At 37.6% G+C, this 19310-nt stretch overlaps 1 protein-coding gene and 1 pseudogene across 3 annotated transcripts in view; one reads left to right on the forward strand and one right to left on the reverse strand.

Annotated features, from left to right (window-relative positions):
* The window catches only part of CDK14 (cyclin dependent kinase 14), a 722913-nt gene that overhangs the window by 94890 nt on the left and 608713 nt on the right, over window positions 1-19310 (reverse strand). The gene's annotated exons all lie outside the window — the stretch shown is intronic.
* Window positions 11164-11257, forward strand: LOC132539981 (U2 spliceosomal RNA; annotated as a pseudogene).

Raw genomic sequence — 19310 nt, forward strand, 5'->3', positions numbered from 1 at the left:
TCATAAGGTCATGAGAAAACTTAAAGTTATTCTGCTTAGTGGTCCAAATAATTTACATCACCTTTTGGACAAAAATGATACATGCCCATCAAATACTTTTTTTTTTACTCCACTACTTTTTTAGCCATATTTTTGGGGGGATTATATTAAGGTTCCCTTTGAGCTGACAAGAAAGACATTAAGTGTAGGTTGGTTTTATGTCGTTTTTTCCCCTCCCAGTTTTACATCGTTTTATAGCCTACAAACACTTTTATGGTTCGACTCAGTCTGGTTTAAAAAGACAGCCTTCAGAGTATTTTGTGCAAGAACAAAGGATGCTTGGGTTTACTTTGCAACAGGAGTCTTTTTTTTTTTTTTTTTTTACCACACAAATTCCCTTCTTTTGTGCTGGCAAAGGGCAATACTTTAAGCCCTTTGGGTTTAGAAGATCTTCAAACAGACAATAGTGTGCAAACAGCCCTCAAGAACATAACTTTACTAGAACAACCTCAAGGCTGAGACCAAGGCTTTGAGAAAGGGGCCTTCAGCAGATTTCCTTCTGCTCTTCACCTCCAATAAAGCCTGCCTGACAATACTGAAGTTTCCTTTCTTTGGATTAAACTGCCTCTGCAGGAAAAGTATGCAAATGTGGTATGTGGCTCGCTTTTCTTTTCTGAGGCTACTCTTAGCCAACTATTTTTTTTGCATCTGGTGAACCCTACAGAACATCCACCTCCCAACATGGACAGCAGTATTCCAGTTCAAAAACTTCCATGTCTGACAGCTCTCTGGACCAATCACTGCCTCTAAATGGTGCTCATTTACTCTTAACTAACTCTGCATAATCCCTAATGTATCAGAATTATGATAAAAGCCAACACCTACCTGAGGTACTCATTCTAATTTTCATTTATATCCCCTAGAGTCTTCCCCTTCCTCATTCAGCCTTTCTATCTCACATGAGATTCTTCTTGCTAAACAGTGATTTATATGGCTACCAATTAATAGAAGTATACATAAACACCATTCCCAGTGCCAAAAGGCTGTGTCCTATCTTATCGTCCCCACCTCCCCACACCCCGCCCCGTGAAGCTGAACATCCACCCTCACTCTCAACCCAGGGTTTTTACTTTGGTGCCCTACTCCAAGTTTAGAATATTCCTGCTTTTAGTTTTCATTTCTGTTATTCTTTCTCAACTTCTGTTTATGAGTGGGATCATCCCATACTCATTTTTATCTTTCTGACTTAGCTCACTTAACATAATTCCTTCTAGCTCCATCTAAGATGGGTCAGAGAAGGTGGGTTCATTGTTCTTAGTAGCTATGTAGTATTCCATTGTGTATATATACCACAGCTTTCTCAGCCACTCATCTGTTGTTGGGCACCTGGGTTGCTTCCAGGTTTTAGCTATTATGAATTATGCTGCTATGAACATAGGAGTACACATATCTTTTTGGTTGGGCATTATGGAATCCTTGGGGTATAATCCCAGGATAGGGATTACTGGGTCATATGGAAGGTACAATGTCTAGCCTTGTAAGAGTTCTCCAGACTGCTCTCCACAGAGGCTGGACCAATTTACATTCCCACCAGCAGTGCAGAAGGGTTCCTCTGTCCCTATAGCCTCTCCAGCATTTATTGCAGCTGTCCTTTTTGATGTATGCCATTCTCACAGGAGTAAGGTGGTATCTCAGCGTTGTCTTTATTTGTATTTCTCTGACAGTCAGCGACCTGGAGCACTTTTTCATGTGTTTGTTAGCCTTTTGGATCTCTTCTGTAGTGAATGTTCTGTTGATATCCTTGAAGAGAGCCTCCTTCCTTCATTTAATACTTTGGGACCCCTTATCAAAGATTAGATGTCCATAGGTGTGGGGGTTTAGTTCTGGGATTTCAGTTCTGTTCCACTGGTCTGTGTGCCTATTTTTGTTCCAGTACTAGGCCATAGGCTGAGTCTTTGATATGTTGACTCTCTTAAAAGCTTAGACCAGGGAGAACAGAAACAACCGGTGGCACAGCTATAGACAAATAATGTCAAAGAACATAAATTATGGTGATGTTGTGTATGATACAGCAAATCCTAACAAAGGGATATTTCAAAGTTAACTCAACTGCAAAATAATGTGATTATAGCAACAACTATCTATTGTCTTCTTAAACCCTGAGACAGCAGGAACCTCACATTTCCACTATAGAGCCTATATTTCCCTCAGTCTTGGAACCTCTAGGTTGGGACTCACTTTCCTGCATGCTTCTCTCAATTCATACCAAATGATATTGTATCCACCGATCCCAACCTAATCAACGCAATGAGTACCACCTCAGCATGCTTCACTTCAGACTGTGTCCAGAGGCATCAGGCATGGAATGTCAACCATTCAGCCTCATTATTTAGGTGAGACCTTTCCTTTCATAGGATTCTCTAACTCCATTCCAGGAGGTTCATTTCCTAACAAAGTCCCAAAATTTAGATATAAACCAGATCCCGTGAGATAGGGCACATGTTTACATGTATCCATAAATTAGGGCAAATTATGTACCTGAAAGCAAAAATACACAGTAGTCTGTAGTGAGTCAGTATAAAGTCCATAATGAAATAGTGTCTACTTATACTTAGATACCCTCCTCACCTACTTCCTATTACAGTTCTCTCACTAACTATAAAGCTAACCTTATCAAATCAAGGACTGCAAAAGCTGAATAAGAGCAAGAGACTGGCATGCTTTAATGATGACTCTTTAGTCACTATCAGGCCACCCCATCAGCTGGGGCCCTAATCGGGGAGTCTTGAGAGTTCCAAACAGACATGATGGGCCTAGACCTCAAATAAATCTCTCTCCATTGTTACCGGTCATTTCTATCAGGAACAACAAAATAGATCCCTTTGTGGGCCCATAGGACCTTGCCTTCAACTTGGATCAACAATGGTAGAGAATGTTCCATCCTCTGAAGGGAGGATGGACAACATACTCTATGCTACACCTGAGGAAGATGGGTCGATATTGGGGTAGCTTGGAATGTTCCTACTCATGACCACAGAATGTGAGCTCAGACCTACAGGGATGCAGAGGTCACATAGGTTCCTAAGCTAATTATGGGCCCCAGATCACATCAAATTGATGGGGTCTACAATATTTATACCCCTTTCCCATATTAGGGAGCTACTCTCTTCCCTGATCCAGCTTTCTGGTCCTTTTTCCAGCCATGACATCATCTCTCCAGACAATAACTTGGATCCACCTGCATATCATATTTCAGGCTCAGAGTAAAAAAGAAAAAGAAGAAAAAAAACTAGTATAGCCATACGCCCTCTGGAATATAACTAAAATATGCCTACTAGCTATCTACAAAATGGAGGACCCCCCAACTCTTCGTCTGCACTATTCCAGCCTTTAGGTCCATGATTGGTCAACAATTTGTTTGGCTTTGTATATTAATTCTCTTTTCAGCCACCAGTTTCCAGATGCTAGAATGATGCTGACCAGACTTCCCTGGACAGACAACCCCACCAATGTGTCCTGGAGCCCTGCTTCCCCAGATCCCTTCCCCACTAGGTAAAGAGAGAGACAGGCTGAGAGTATGTACTGACCTATCAACGTCCATGTTCAGCTGGGAAGCAATTACAGAAGCCAGACCTTCAACCTTCTGCATCCCATAATGACCCTGGGTCCATGCTCCCAAAAGGGTAAAGAATAGGAAAGCTATCAGGGGAGGGGATGGGATACAAATATCTGGTGGTGGGAATTATGTGGAGTTGTACCCCTCTTATCCTATGGTTTAATCAATGTTTCCTTTTTATAAATAAAAAAAAATTAAATTTTTTTCTTGTTGTGCCTCTGGCAAAATCTCAAGCAAAGAGATGAAATAAAGGTGAAGCAGAAATTACAGGAAAGACAGGACAAAAAGTAAATTTCATAAATAGTAAAGTAGCAGTTGGAAAGTTACAAGAGTATGAGAGATTTAAAAATAAAACACTGTCATATTGTTTTTGCTGACATAATTACAGAGACATTTGAATATTATTGATGTTACATGTCTACATACTTAGTTGACTTGGGTTCCCAAATAAGGTTCTGTATACAAAGAATATTAAAATTCTACAAATTAATTTTTTGGGTTTTTTTTTTCCCGCCTTCAGGGTTATTGCTGGGGCTTGGTGTCTGCACTCCGAATCCACTGCTCCTGAAGGACATTTTCCCCTTTTTGTTGCCCTTATTATCATTATTGTTATTGTTGCCATTGATGTTGTTGTTGTTGGAGAGGACAGAGAGAAATCGAGAGAGGAGGGCAGACAGACAGCGGAAAGAATGACAGACACCTGCAGACCTATTTTACAACTTGTGAAGCAACACCCCCTGCAGGTGGGGAGCCGTCTCCAACTGGGATCCTTATACTTGTCCTTACACTTCCTGCCATGTGTGCTTAACCCGCTGTGCTAGCCCCTACAAATTAATTTTTAAGATATGTATATATATATATTAACATATATGCTAACTTTTCAAAATTTATTTTTACCCTGCATTACAAAAAAGGCAATGCTTTGATAGAGAGATAGACAGGGAGAGAGCTGTAGATCTGTTTCAACACTTGGGAAGCTTTCCCCCTGCAGATGGGGACTGGGAGCTTGAACCTGGGTCCCTGAACACTGTAACGTGCACTCAGCCAGGTGCACCACCACCCAGCCCCCAACTTAGAAGATTTTTCAGCAATAATGAGCTATTGACATATAGTTTAATGGGTCAAACTGAAAAACAACCATGGCTTTTTGCAAAGTCTCCATCCTTTCAATCTACAAAACACCATCTGTTGGTCCAGGCACAGGAAAGTGAGTGTACAAATCTTACTTTAAAAAAAACCCTCAGAAATAGCCTTTTAAAATTTATGGGGGTGATGGTGGTGGTGCACCTGGGTTGAGCGCACCATGAGCAAGAAACCAGGTCTGAGCTCCCACTCCCCATCTGCAGGGGGGAAGCTTTACTAGCAATGAAGCAAGTACTGTAGGTCTCTCTCCCCCCTCTCCTTCCCTCCTTCCTTTCCTCCCCTCTCTCCCTCTCTCAATTTCTCTTTGTCCTATTAAGTAAAGAAAAAAAAAAAAAGGAAAAAATGGCCACCAGGAGAGATGGGTTTACATAGTGGAAAAAAAAAAAGCATATTTTCAAAAATCTGACATGGATCATTCATAGGTACATTCGGTTTGTTAAATTAAAGATAAGGCTCACAAGATGAAGAGAAAAACTTAAGTTATTCTACTTAGTGGCTGGGGGGTGGGGCATTGAGCCCCAGTGAATAACCCTAGTACCAAAACAAAACAAAACAAACAAACAAAAAAAGTATTGAGATAAATAGTATGTGAAGAATCTGGATTCTAAATTATTATTTTAAAATATTTTATTCCATTTTTTAGGCCAATAAAGTTATTTGTGGGGCTTTGTGCCTGCACCACACCACCACTGAAGATGGTTTTATTTTTCCTTTTCCTTTCTTCTGTCTGATAGGGGTAAAGACGGAAGGGAAGAAAGAAGGAGAGAGACAGAGAGAGACAGAGATCTCATCACTACTACTCATGAAACTCCTCCCTCCCTCAGCTGGAGACTGGACAGTTAAACCTGGGTCCTTGCCCCACCCTCACCTATTTTTATTCCTCTATGATTACTTCAGCTCTTCTAATTGCTTTCAGCTAAAGTAGGTTTTCATGTTGTTCTTTAATCAAGACATATCATTTCTATTGTTATATTACCATAATTTCTTAGGGACAACAGGAAATTCCTTAAATGTTAAATTATGAAATGCTTTGTGGATGAATCTGACTTCATAGCTGACACAATCAATTATCTAGATATAAAGAGGGAAATCTGCTATTGAAATGGCATTAAAGGGGATAGGGCAGTGGTGCACCTGATTAAGCACACTTAGTTCTAAGAGCAAAGACCCTCACAAGGATCTGGGTTTGAGCCCCCTGGGCTGCCCACCTACAGGGGGGACACTTCATAAATGGTGAAGCAGGTCTGCAGGTGTCTTTCTCTCTCTCTATCTCTCACTCCCCTCTCAATTTTTCTCTATCCTATCCAATAAAAATGGAAAAAATAGCCACCAGGACCTGTGAGCTTATAATGCAGTCATAATCCTGGCGGCGAAAGGAAAGGAAAGGAAAGGAAAGGAAAGGAAAGGAAAGGAAAGGAAAGGAAAGGAAAGGAAAGGAAAGGAAAGGAAAGGAAAGGAAAGGAAAGAAAAGAAAAGGTAAATAAATTAGGAAGGCCTAAGGAAATGCTTGAGGTTGGAACTACAGTGAAATCCTACTATAGCTATCAAAGTGAAAATTGCCTTTCTTAATGATACAATAAATATTGTAAAAGGTATTTTTTCTTATAAATTATCATTTAACATATTTTCTTTCAAAAATTTTTCCTTATGTAACTAATTTGGTTTTATTTTAACGGTAATGGAGACATTAATTTAAGTAAACATATATAGGTGTGGGTCAAAAGCTAACTATAATTTTAAAGATTGCATAATATTCTTGCTAGTTTGGTGTATTTTACTACATTGACAATTTCTTTTGAAAGTCTAGGAGATAGCTCACTGAGTAGAGTGCAAACTTTGGCACAGTGAGCATGTGGTTCAAGCTCCATTGCCACCACACGAGAACACTGGTACTAGGTAAGCTTCACAGGTGGTTGAGTGATGCTATGCTAACTCACCTTCTTTCTCTGTCTCTCACCCTCTCTCTAAACAAACAAATAAAAATAAAAAGTAAACAAAAAAGCCTTCCGGGGGCAGTGGAATCATGTAGGTGTAGAGCCCCAGTGATGAACTTAGTGGCAAAATAGTAGTGGTAGTAGTTATAGTAATGATAATAACAACAATAACTTTTTTGCTATAATCAAGGAGGTGGTTCACGGGTAGTTTGTAGGACTTGGTTTCACTCTCATGCCACATATGTCAAAGTGGAATGTGATCAGATCAACGGATTGATCTACCTATTTATCTAATTAACACATATAAAATATTTAAGTAGATTTAAGAAATCTAATCTATGCTTAATATTTCCTATTGTTTCACCACTTTCTTTGTTATCATATTTATCAATAGGTATTAAGCTACTAATTTTTTATTTTTTATTAAGAAGGTTAATGCCTTACAGTGCAATCATTGACATATGCATACAATTTCATTATATAATAGCCCCCCCAAAGTTTTCTTCCCACTCTCTCCCCCCATCCCCAGAATCCTTTGCTTTGGTGCAATACACCATGTTCAATCCTTGTTTCACTTTGTGCTCTCCCTCCCCACCCCTACTTTATTAAGTCCCACTAATAAGTGAGATCATTTGATATCTGTTCTTCTCTTTTTGGCTTACTCAGCAGTTAAAAATGAAGTTGTCTCCTTTGTACCCTCTTGGATGAAACTTGAGAATAGCATGTTGAGTGAGATAAGCCAAAGAGAGAAATTACTAAATTTTAAGTGAGTTTAAAAAGTTGGTTAGAACAGGTTATGGGATACTAAAAATAAGATGAGATGCTATCATTTGGAACAAAATGGATAGAGATGGATATCGCTGTGCTAAATAAAGTAAGTGGTGAAAGACAACTACTAGGTGGTTTTTGCTTATATGTGGAGTATAGATGACTAAAGCAAATGAATTTTTTTTAAAAAAAAAAAAAAAGGTAACCAAACTGTTTACTGAACTTTTTAAGGTGGAAAATGTGTTGACTCAGTGATTTGCATACCACATGTGGGTATGAAATCATACCCCTGAAATCTTATAATTGTGTAAAACAGTGTCAAATTACTAATAAAACAATGAGAAAAAGACAGACAGACATATTTTAAGACCTTCCAATATTTAAGTGTTTTTGGGAGGGCAGAGGGTGGAGACTAACCATAAAAACTGGAATTAGTTCTTATAGAAACTTAGAGGTAATAAACAGTAGCATAAATGTATTCATGAAAGTACTTTCACACACTTATTGAGTGTTGAGCACATTACAAATAAGACCATAATGACGATGAATTCTTAAACATTCCTTTCAACTATAAAAATTGTCTACAATTTGTATCCTTGGAAAATCCACTATCTTCCTTTAGTTTCTGCATTTCCCCTAAAATGTGTCAATGTATCTTAATATATGAAATTCTACATTTTCATACAAGTCAAATTAGGAAGGTCATTTTACATAAAGATGTAAATAAGATCTATTCTTTCAACTAAAATAACTTATGCCTATTTTTTAAAGAAACATCATGCATGTGTTGAATAAGTATATAATGAAGGAAATATACCCAAAATTTCAGGGCTGGAAGATGAGCAGTCATGTGAATAATGGTGTAATTTCTAACATAACATTGAACATAAAGTGTGAATGCAGTTTTACATATTTTCATTGCTAATTTGCAATTATTATTATCTGTCATAATAAGAAGTTCAAAGGAAAAAAAATGAACACCACATATCCTTTCAAGATTAGTATATGATCCCTAAAGAATCTCAATTTAAGATGTTTTGATTTTTATGGGTCTAATCAGGAAGTCATATATATATATATATATATTTCCCCATAGGCAGTAACTATAATACTACTAAAATCCAAACTATTTAGCATGGTAGTCTAGTTCTTTCAAAATCTAACTTTAAATTATTTAAACAACTATTCTTTATCATCATCATCATCATCATCATCACTACTAGTATTTTACTAGAGCACTGCTCAGCTCTGGTTTGTGATGGTGCTAAGGATTAAAGTGGGAGACTTTGGTGCCTCAATCATGAAGTCTTTTTCCTACCCATTATGATGTCTCTCCAGTTCTAGCTTCATCTCTTCTCAATCCACCCCCAAACACTTTAGCTCTGCCAAACCATTTTGTGACACAGTTTTACTGGAAATTCTCCTCCTTCATCCCATAGAAAATCTTTCTCCTCCTTCATCCCATAGAAAATCTAATTCCTCCTAGTGATCATTCTTAGGGGGATTGAGCCCAGATCCTTGCACATGGTAATGTGTGTGCTCAACTAGGTACACCACCACTATTAATTCTATTTAACCTTTACAAGAGGGCATTGAGATAGAAAAGAAATAATGGAGTGACAATACAAAAATTACACCAATTTCTCACTTTAAAGATTTTGTTTTTAGTGAGAAAGACAAAGGAGGGAGTTCAATACAAAAGACTTAAAATTTTTTGTTGCCAGCTTATGTTCAATAGTCACAGATTTATTCAAATTCTTGCAAAATACATTACTAATGCATCAGATATGTTGCTAAATTCTATTACTGATCCTGAGTCGAAACCAAAACCCCTAGTAATCCCCCCCAACATACACACTTTATTGTGAGGTTAATGGTTTATAGTACAAGTGTTGACACAAAGGTACAACCTCTCATCTCACTATGATGGGGTGTCCTGCATCACACTCTCTCCCTTAATCTAGGTCCTTTTGCACCATCATGCACCAGGACCCCAGGGCCCCTTCATCCCATGCCTTTTCTACCTTCCTCATAGCCTTTTTCTTTTTTAAAAAAACTTTTTATTTATAAAAAGGAAACACTGATTAAACCATAGGATAAGAGGTACAACTTCACACAATTCCCACCACCAGGCCTCTGTATCCCATCCTCTCCCGATAGCTTCTCTATTCTTTACCCCTGTGGGAGTATGGACCCAAGATCATTGTGGGATGCAGAAGGTTGAAGGTCTGGCTTCTGTAATTGCTTCCCTGCTAAACATGGGCATTGACAGGTCGACCCATACTCCCAACCTGTCTCTCTCTTACCCTAGTGGGGAAGAGCAGAGCCTTTTTCTTTGGTGCAATACACCACACTTAGTCCAAGTTTCACCTTGTGTTTCCCTTTGTTGACCTCGTTCCTTAAGTTCCACCTATGAGTGAGATCATCTGGTACATGTCTTTCTCTATACCCCTGAATTCTGTGCAAGATATGGCAAAGGAGATGACTTGATCATTTTAAAAGCTGCATAGTATTACATTGTGTGTAATATACCTTTCTTTTTTTCCTTTATTGGGGGGATTAATGGTTTGCAGTCCACAGTAATATACAGTAGTTTGTACATGTGCAATATTTCTCAGTTTTCCACGTAACAATCTAACCCCCTCAAGGTCCTCCTCTGCCATCATGTTCCAGGACCTCCCTCCCCACGCAGAGTCTATTACTTAAGTGCAATGCATTCACTCCAGTCTATATCTTTCTTAGCCTATTATTTTACCTGAAGAGACCTATGCACATTTATGCTCACAGCAGCACCTCAGTAATCTTTTTTTAATTGTCACTGTTTTTCACCTTCATTTAAACATCTTTAATTTTAATATTTTGTTAACAGGGTAAATCATAGATAGGAAGTAACTACTGATGAATAAGAGAAATGCTATTGCAAAGGCTTTTTATTTTTTTATGATTTTATTTATTCATTCATGAGAAAGATAGCAGGAGAGAGAGAAAGAACCAGACATCACTATGGCACATGTGCTGCTGGGGATTGAACTCAGGATCTCATGCTTGAGAGGCCAGTGCTTTATCTACTGCACCACCTCCCGGACCGTGGCTTTTTATTCTTAACTCAAACCCTGCACTCTCTGTTGGTGACTCCTTTTCTGCAGGTCTAACCATTTTCAGTCAGAAGATATGAGCCTGGAGGTAGTTTTTCTTTTCTGGTTTTGACAACAAGTGACTTTATCTCAGTTCAGTAATGCATCTTGAATTCCAACCATTTGATTAAAAACTTGCCATAAGCCTCATAATTCTATACCTACTTTCTGGGCATCACATAAACTCTATAATTTCACCTAATAAACCCAGTCATCTTTCAAATACTAACACATTTCACTGTACAAAAATCACACTTGTTTTTCTTCAGCACTAGTTTCATTTGAAAATATGAAACTGTCAAGTTTACAGTGGCAAATGAAGCTTTTCATAGTTTGCCCAAATTCTAATTTCCTATTAAATGCTCTAGTTTTATTTTACCACCGGCAGCAAATATTATCAGCTGTTTTCTTTGGGTGGTAGTCTCATTCTGTGTTCATTTTGGAGAAGATATTTGCCAAGTATACAAGTTAAAATACTACAGTTTCTTTGTCAGTCATTTCTTTAAAGAAAAAAAAAGCATCTTTTTGGGGTTGAGGTTGGGGTTGAAAGAAAGCAGCTAGTTTAGCTTGCAACATAAATAACTAAATCATCGCTTCTTGGCCGTTTGGCTAAGATCAAGTGTAGTATCTGTTCTTATCAGTTTAATAAATAACTAAATCAGCATTTATCCGTGAGACCAACAGTCCTCAGGTATAGAGATGCTTTATGCAAACTTCTCATTTAGTCACATGAGACATTAAAAGCTAATCAATGGAATATATTTGATAAAATTAATATTTTTTTACTTCATCAACAAGAATATTACATGAGGTTCTCTTGAAAAAATTTATCATTGTGTGGTAGCAAAAACCAACAACAAAAAAACAATAAAAACTGACAGTGACTAGGAAGACAGCCTGGCCTCATTGTTTTGTTCCAACAGCATCATTTACTTAGCATTGCTTTCACAGCTTTGGTGTAAATGTTAACACAAAGCAAAAGGCAAAGAACAACTTAGTATTGCTTTGAAAACAAATTTGACCTCAAACAATCTCTGGGTGCTCTTTGGGTACATGGGCCACACTTGGACAACTGCTGGCAGGGTAGTTATAATACCACTGCTTTGTTGTTGAAACCTAAGGAACTTAGTAGACAAAATACAAATCTTAATATACAAATATGACTTTTTTTTTCCCTCTTACAGTCAAAGCTTGTTTTTGGCACTAGGGTTACTGCGGGGGTTCTGGAATTGTATGACTAATCTACAGCTCCTGAGACCCATTTTTTTTAATTCCTTTTTGTCAGAGACAGAGAGAAGTAGGGGGGAGAGGAAAAGAGAAAGAGAGACATCTGCAGCACTGCTCCACCATTCCTGAAGGTTTCTCTTTGTAGGTATGGAACTGGGGCTTAAACCTGGGTCCTTATGCGTGACGACATGTGCTCTCTGCCAGGTGTGCCACCACCCAGCCCCAATATGAAAACATTAATAGCAGTTATTACTCAAGCCATAGAATTCTGGAGAGATTCAATGAAGGTAATTTAAGACAGCCCAAGAGGTAGCACAGTGGTACAGCTCTTGACTTATATGCATGAGATACTAAATTTGATCCCTAGCACTATATATACCCCAGTGTTTGTCAGGCTTCTCTCTCATGAAATAGCTATTTTAATAAAATATTATTAAACATTTTTAAATATTAAATGTAAGAATGTCAATATATAGCAGAGGGGCTGGAGAGATAGTTCAGTAGGTAGGGTGAGTACCTTGCCATGTGTAGGGTCCTGGTTTGAGCCCTGGCACCACATAGGAAGTGCTATGGCACTGAAAGAAGCAGCTCCTGTACAATGGTATCTCTCCTTCTCCCTGTCTCTCTATGAAAACATTGGCCAAAGTGGTAGAGTCAAACATCCACAAGATGTGATAACAAAACAAAACAAGACAACAAAAACACTCAACAACAAAGTAACACGTATTATTTTAATTAATGGGGTGACTGAGAAGAACTCAAATTACTGGTGTGTCTACAAAATTCATGGATATAAAACTGATTCTGGATGGGCAAGTTGAGTGTGGGGAAGGGACACAAGGGTGGGCAATGAGGCTAAACCTACACAGATACTACTATTTACCTGCTCTCTAATGGGCAAACATCTTAGATTTACTCGAATGTTCTGAGACATAAACGCATAAATATTGTTATTTAAACAATATTTTTAGTGAGTCTATATGGTGGCGCACATGGTAGAATGCACCAGGACCTGGGTTGAAGCTCTCCCCACCTGCTGGGAGGAAGCTTCATGAGAAGTTAAGTAGTGCTGCAGGTGTCTCCTTCTGTCTCCCCCAATTTCTCTGTCTTTATTAATCAATCAATTCATTAAATTAAAAATATTTTGACAATGCTCCCTCTCAAAATAATTTATTTATTTATTTTTAATTAAATCTGGAATTTATTAACAAATTGAGTTACTATGAAAGAATAAAGCCTCTTGGCATCAGATGAGCTGTTTCAAATAGTATTTCATAGATTTTTTTCCCCCAAAGGTGGGTTTCTGGACCACACAATAGAGACTCCAAATGAGAATATGAATGAATGCATAGTGATGCTTAAATTTTCTAATTTTACAAAACTAATACAGTATATCTTGACAGCTATATTCAATGACTTAATGAATGCATAGTGATGTTTAAATTTTTAAATTTTACAAACCTAATACAGTATATCTTGACAGCTATATTTAATAGCTTAATGTTAAGCTTTTTACTATGAATACAGAACAGAATAAATTTTCCACCAGTGTTTTGACTAGGAGGCTTTAAGGCTCCTATTCACATAGGACAGCAGTCTGGGACTTCTTGATAAAACAAGCACTGGCTATTTCATAGCTGCCTCATAAAATGTCTTAACATTTAAGAGAAAAGAGAAACTCGAGACAGAGGCGTTTTGAAAATATGTGTTTTAACCAAAATCTGAATGCTGAGTAAACATCCTCTAGTTTTCAGCCAGGAAGTCTTGCAGTTGTGGCATTTGAGACTTAAAATAACAAGATGAAGACCTCCATGTAGAAGCAAATGGTATCATAAAAGTTTCTTATCAAAAGAAAAGGCTTCTTCTGGTGGGATTAATGTAAGAAAAGACTTTGCTTTAAATGTCCATTTAATATACCGTAAAAATATTGGAAACTTCAAATTGAGAGCTTAGCTTAGTATATGCTAGACAAAATTATATTCTGCTACATTTTCCTTCTTACAAACCAAAACTATTTTTATTTTCTGTAGGATATATTTGTAGTTTAGTTTTATTTGTAAATAAGGCTGCTGACTTTATGGTAAAATATCAAGTTCTGAATAAGCTGACAACTAGACAGTAATGAAATTGTAGAGTTTCTCCTTTAAAAATATTAAAATTTTGTTTATAGGATGTGATAGTTGTAGATCGTGTGTGTGTGTGTGTGTGTGTGTGTGTGTGTGTGTGTGTGTTTCAAAGCATAGATTACATCTAAATTTCCCAAAGGGGCAAATGCTTTCTTCTATAAAAGAGATTGCATAAGAATTGGAAACCTGAATTTGATTTTTTGCAGCCCAATAACTGCTGAAGATAAACACCCACCCTGCTATAATTCAGTACACAATGGAGCAAGTCTTTCACACCAGCAGAGAAAACACAATCTCCCTCTTATTTTCTAAAGTTGCCCATCTCTGTTTCTGTCTGAATTGCCACCATTGCCCAGATAATACATTTGAGAGTATGTCAGCTTTAATTAATGTAACATGACCTGATCATTTCCACAGTTAAGAATAAAGAAGTTTGCATTCTTTAAATCCAAAGCTCAACCTGGAGATTATGCTAAATTGCTTCATTCACAGTCCACACTCCTCTGCTCATGTCAGAAGGACAGCATTTGTCCCCTCTAGTGATAAACAAATTATACATGAAATCAATTCCACTTCACAATCATTTTCCCTATTGGGTATTATCTTTCCTTCTCTGCTCCCTTCAGTTAAGCCTGCATCCTGTAACTTGCTAATGAGCTGGGGGCTTTCTGTTCCAGGTGGCACCCCCTGCCTGGAAGTCATGACATTTCCCATTTCGAATGCTGCTGGCATTTTTCGACAGCTCCTGCTAACTAGCCTTTTTGACCTGCACTAAGAGGAACTCATCTGATCGAATCCTCTAACCTGCCAATCATTCCAGCAAATGATCTTCACAGTCACTCCCAAGGCAGGAATGGAAAAAAAAAAAAAAAAAAAGGAAATGTGAGTGAGAGAATGAGGGAGTAGGCAGGCAAGGGGCTGCCTCTGCAGCTACCTAATGAGAATACTTTACGTCTCTGAGGCAGCTGAAACACTGAAAAACTGGTGGGAAAATTAGGACACAACTGAATGCCTGGCTCTGTAATTACTGATTTCTTTCCATCCTGAGATCATTTTGAGAGCCAACACCTCTGAGATGTGCCACTTTCTAAAGAACACAGCACCTTCCGTAGAGAAAATAGATTTATTTCTCCTGCCATTATCAATATGCAATTCTCATAATCCCACTCTGTCAAGCAGCATCCTTTGCCGAATTAATTATGTACTATAAGCTTGTTAAGTGTGCATTTGTATACTAGAGATGATGATCATGCTTGCCACAGTAAAGAAAGAGGCTTCTTTTATTTTTATTTTTAGGCATAAAATTTTAAACTAAACATTGCCATCATTTAGGGGGTTTTGATTCTCACATATTTACATAAAAACAAACAGGTACGTTGGAGGTTGGCACTGGACTCAGGGAAGATTTAACGTTTACAGTGTAAAATCATTTGGGCTTTCTTAATGAGTGGAGGCACAATATTTTCCCCTCCCTTCCATATTTTTTTTTTTCCTATGTACACTTTCATTTTTTGGTCAGATTCCCAGCCACAGAATAATCTAGTTACTTTGGGAAGAAAGAGACTGTACATGGATCTTTGGCAATGGATCCCAACTGTAGGTATATTAATATAAAATTGATTCAGTGACTGAAGAATGGTATAATATAATTATGTGTTATCATTACACTGTTGTATGCAATAGTGGGAAATAAATATTGTACACGATTTAATTGCACATGATAATCACACATCTTTACCCATTTATAATAATTAGGCCAATACCCCCATTTATAGTAATTATTGAATGTAATTGAGGGCATTTTACTAATTGCATAGAGAATGATAATCCAGAGCAATTAAAAATCTAAAAGCATTATAATAATGAAAATTACATTTTAAAAAATGGTGATAATTTAAAAGGACATAATTCTCTAACTTTTGTACTGCTTTTGTTCTAGATAGTGTATACAATTCCCTTGGGTGGTAAAACTGTCCTTGAATAATTTATAATGGTATCCTAACAACTCTAGGATTTTAGCAAAAGTACTCTATGAGAGAGAGAGAGAGAGAGAGAGAGAGAGAGAGAGGATATCTAGTTTTGTGAAGGAAGCAGCTATCCTAAATTCTAAAAGAGACTCTAAATTATTCATTTTTCACAACCAATTTGATGTTCTTAAAAGCTTTACTATTAGAAGGATATCAGAGTTTTGAAAACACTTTGTTAAATATACTTGTAATAATTTAGCTAGAATGTTTAACTTTGTTAGACTGAGAGATGTATGTGGGTTGTGGTTTTCATTACATTTGCTATTGGTCTAGAATTTTAATGCAGCAGAGCACCAAATCTGATTATTGTCCCGAGGACCCAGTACCTGTCTTTCCCTGATCTAGCCAGACAAAGCTCCCATGTGAGGAGTGTCTCCAGAGGAGTGATGAGCATCTGTGGGACAATGGGAATAGTTTCCAGTTTCATTTTGCCTTTCCTACTTGACATTGTCATTTAGACAATGTCCTCCATGCATTCAAATGTCATCCCAGACCATCAGCCCACTTCAACTCAAACAGCCTCCTTTTATGCTCAGACACTTCTTAAGAGTATCCGCAGACCACAAAGAATGTCTAGTGGGACTCAGCTGCTATCCTGGTATTAATAATACAATATAGTGCACTTAGGACACAGACAATTCCCTCTTCCTCCCAAATTCATAGGAGTCAACATTAAGTGAAAAGGAAAAATACAGCACCTTACCTAATTAAAACTACTTGCTATATGCGACTGCTAACTTCCTAACAGTCTGGTCAAGCATTACAAAGACATCTCACTTACTAGTCACGCCATATCTTTCACCCACTATTTATATGTAATATTTCTAAAGCATCTCTCTATTATGCTCCTGGCTAAATAGTCCCTAAGAAATTAATTTGGGTTTTAAAAAGATAGAAGATGCATGTTGCAATGCAATGTTCTCCCCAACCCCAGTGTAAAAGCTCATTTGGCCTGAAAACACTGAATTACAAAAAATGTTGTCAGTTTTTGAGGGTCCAGAGGCTGATGAGACAATTTTTAAGGCATCAAACCAGTTTTTTCTTTTTTACTCATTTTGCTTTCATATATTCTCAGTCAGAAAAGAGAATAAAAACAAGGGGAAAGATGTGTTTTTCTATATTAAAACTATTACTTTGATGTTGTTAAGAAAAATACCTAAGACTATGTAAAGACAGTGGAACATCATGTGAGTAAAAGCAAAACAATGTGGACATGTACACATATGAAAGAGACAAGAGGGAAAGAGAGGAGTGAATTATATAGAAGCAAATGTAGTAGAATGCTAAAACATTTAAGGATAAAAGAGGAAGGGAATTTTGCAATTTTTTTTTATAAATCAGAAACTATAGCAATATAAAATAGAAATCAGCATTTAAAAATGCATTCTGGATTAAATATGACATATTTGACTTTATTTTCATTCTGTTTTGTGATACTCCTGATGAATGGTCAAGCAGACTAGATAACAAACACCCAAGTATCCTCTATCTAGCCCAGTCACAGGGCTGGTGGTGATAGTTCAGGTGAGATCAGAGATGATGCAAAGATGGAGTAGGTGTTGGAGAGGTAAAGAAAGAAAAGGAAAAGGTGACAAACTTGGCCTACTATATTATATCAACATTTATGGGAGACAACAGTTTCTCTAGGGTAGCATTCAAGAAAGGAAGAGGGGTACATTTCCAGTGAGGAAACTAAGCAACACTTCAGTTTCTTCTTCAATTGGTCCATAGCATGCATTATGATCTGTGGCTCAAAGCATGTCAACTTCCTAACACAGATGTGCTTTTGTAATCTGTGGCAATGTAGAAATTGAAACAGATATCAGATTTTTTTTTTAATTTATTTTTTGCCACCAGGATTACCTCTGGGGCTTGATGTGTTGCACAACTCCATCATTCTCAGTGGTCACTCTTTCTTACCTTGCTTCCTATCTTTCTCACTCCCTCCTTCCTTTCCTTCCTTCCTTCTCCTCCTCCTCCTTTGATAAAGGGTGAGAGACAGAGTAAGGTAGAGAGGGGGATAGAGAGATAGAACACACATTGCACTGCTCCATCATTTGTGAAGCATCTTCCCATAGGAGACGATATGTGCTCTACTGGGTGAGTTATCACCAGACTCCCAGAAATTCTTTCAAATAAGCTTGCAGTATAATGTTTCCATCTGCTTTTTCTTCATTTTTTATTAACTACAAAACGCAACAGAGATAGGTGGCCCTGTGGTGCAATGGATAGTGCATTGGATAGCGAGCTGGACTTCTAGTGACAAAATACAACAGAGAGAATAAAACTAGTTCTCTGATAGAAAAAAGTAAATGTGTATAATCATGCAGAAAATAATAGTTCAGTTTGTACAGAGAAGAATCAGAAACTATCCTGCTACTAGACTCAATAACACTAGAATTTCTTGTATCATGAAAAGTAATAACCATTATTTCCTTATATGGTTGTAGTGGAGAAAGACAACATGGCTTCAAAAAGTCTTTTAGTTAGTAACAACAACAACAACAAAAAATCAGGGATTTGGGCGGTAGCGCAGCGGGTTAAGTGCACATGGAGCAAAGTGAAGGACCAGCAAAAGAATCCTGGTTTGAGCCCCTGGCTCTCCACCTGCAGGGGAGTCACTTCACAGGCAGTGAAACAGGTTTGCAGGTGTCTGTCTTTCTCTCCCTCTCTCTGTCTTCCCCTCCTCTCTCCATTTTTCTCTGCTCTATCCATCAATGATGACATCAATAACAACAATAATAACTACAACAACAATAAAAAGACAAGGGTAACAAAAGGGAAAAATTAAAAAATAAAATTAAAATAATAAAAATATTTTTAAAAAATCACACAGTAAAGATATTGTTTACTCCATGATCTCTGGAATTTCCCTAGGTACTTATTGGATTCTTTTCTTGGTAGTATGTAGTTCTGGCAAAGAGTCTTAGAGTTATATTACTCACTATGTAAACTTTTCAGGGACTTTTATGTCCAGAGAATTCTTTATTTTTTTTACTTAATTTTTTCTTTCTTTTTTATTATATAAAACAGAGAGACATTGAGAGAGCAGAGTTGGAGATAGAGATGAAGAGAGACACTTGTCTCTCCCCACTCACAATGCTTCACCACTCACAATGCTCCTCCATTACAGATGGGAAGCCGGGGCTTGAACTTGGTTCCCTATATATCTTAGTGTGTATTCATCACAGGCACTACTACCCAGCCCCGCCTCCCTCTCCCCCCCGAGATTTCTTTAGTATGGTTCTTTAAGAAAAGATAAGCCACCTAGTTTGTAGCTCAGCTGACAGGATCGTGGCTTGGCACCTGCCCCACAGCAGTCTACTGTTGGCCAATAGCTCAGATGGAAGTAAGTG

The sequence above is a fragment of the Erinaceus europaeus genome, chromosome 8, assembly GCF_950295315.1.
Source record: "Erinaceus europaeus chromosome 8, mEriEur2.1, whole genome shotgun sequence".
NCBI classification, from domain to species: Eukaryota; Metazoa; Chordata; class Mammalia; order Eulipotyphla; family Erinaceidae; genus Erinaceus; species Erinaceus europaeus.